The sequence below is a fragment of the Neopelma chrysocephalum genome, unplaced genomic scaffold (assembly GCF_003984885.1).
Source record: "Neopelma chrysocephalum unplaced genomic scaffold, ASM398488v2 Primary Assembly neopelma1_65, whole genome shotgun sequence".
NCBI lineage: Eukaryota > Metazoa > Chordata > Aves > Passeriformes > Pipridae > Neopelma > Neopelma chrysocephalum.
In genome coordinates this window covers 5,518,511-5,520,126 of record NW_020897722.1, presented here as the reverse complement: position 1 = coordinate 5,520,126, position 1,616 = coordinate 5,518,511, and positions in this window count along the sequence as shown.

Below are 1,616 nucleotides of genomic sequence, written 5' to 3'. Positions count from 1 at the left end.
AACCGAAAAACTTTTGTAATGTGGATTTGTTTTCCTTCGTCTGTATTTCAGTCTGCTGGGGTGTTTCCGTAGATGGTGGATACTTGCTTTCATTTTTTTAATGATAGAAGTCTTCTGTTTTAAGTTGTTTTTTATCACCAGCTCATTCTATCCTCTGTGGTTACTCAGTAATTTCATTTCAATATTTATTTTTGTGCTGCTTTTTTATTATAAAATAAATTATTGATATACCAAGCAATGTGGATTCCTGTTTGTAAGGCGAATAGCCCTGTGTATGTGTCCATTACTTCTCTTGACAGCCACGACGTAATTTATTGCTGTAAATTTAGCTGCAGTGACTGGTTTTTTTGTACCTTTCCAATAAAGCATTTTCTGGTTTCAGACTTGCCCTGGTCTATGGTCAGCGTTTTGGAGCCTGAATTGATCTTCAGTGGAGTGTTTTCCTTGGTTTTTTTGCTGCCTGTCCCCAGTGCAGCACACAGCTGGTTGCTGGCTGTGGCGCTGCGGTGAGCAGTGTGTTTTTCGGAGGCAGGCTGGGCTAAGGCAAGTGGGATGGCAGCTTGGGCTGTTGCAATTGTCTGACCCAGGCAGGCGGAGCCCATCTCAGCCTTTCTGTGGTGCTTTCTTGGGCTATTTGGAATGTGCTTAAGGGATAGCTCTTGTCCGAGCTGTTTGTCGGGTCGATCCCATGCTCAGACCACGTGTACCTGTTCCTAACCCTGGCTGTGCCTTTGTGCACAATGAGTGGGTGTCTGTGTTAGCACAAGCAGGACTGACAGCTCAGCAGGCACCTGCCTGCAGTCGTGATGCTGAACAAGGCCACTTGTGGCTTGGAGACACTGTGACCTGTCTCGCAGTGCTGCAGAGAGACACTCCTCTTTCTTTCTTTGGGTTGTGAAATATCCCTTCACTGTTTCCCCATGCAACTGCCTGTGAATAAACCCTTACATCAACACTTCATCTTTTTGCTTGTCCCTGTTGGGGCTTTAAAGGGGTGGTACCTTGTGCCAGTGAGCTCCAAGGGGTTGTGTTGGCTTTGAACTCCTATTCCAAGCGGTTGTTTTTCTTTAGGGGGAACCTGAAGGGGGAAAACACTTGGCCATATTGACGCAGTAGGTTGGAGGCAGATGGGTGTGTTGGCCAAAGCTGGAATTAAGAGGTAGGGCAAAGTGGAGTGGAGCAGGGCTGAAAGGCTTTGTGTGTCAGCAGGTAATGGATGGTCATTAGGTGGGGCCAGGCAGGCTTGGCTGAGCCGGCAGTGGGTGAAGCCTGGGGGCTGATTGCAGTCTCCCTACTGAGCAAAAAAAGCATCATCAGCTGCTCCAGCTCCTGCCTGGAGAGATGGCAGCAAGGAGCCAGTGACAAGGGAGAGGAGAGGGAGGTGAGCCAGTCGTGACTGTTGGAGGCATGGAGGAGCATTATTTCAGGAGGAAAAGGGCATCAGGAATGGTCCAGGTGGAGGTTCAGCAGTGAAAGGAAACTCAACCTTCACCATGCTTAGGGGAGAAGTCTTAGGGAAGGGTCTTTGTGAACAGGGTGGCAAAAGCACAAATCCTGCTCTCTGGTGCAGGTCTGGCAGCCTGTTGCCTGCCAGCAGCTGGGCCCAGGGACTCACT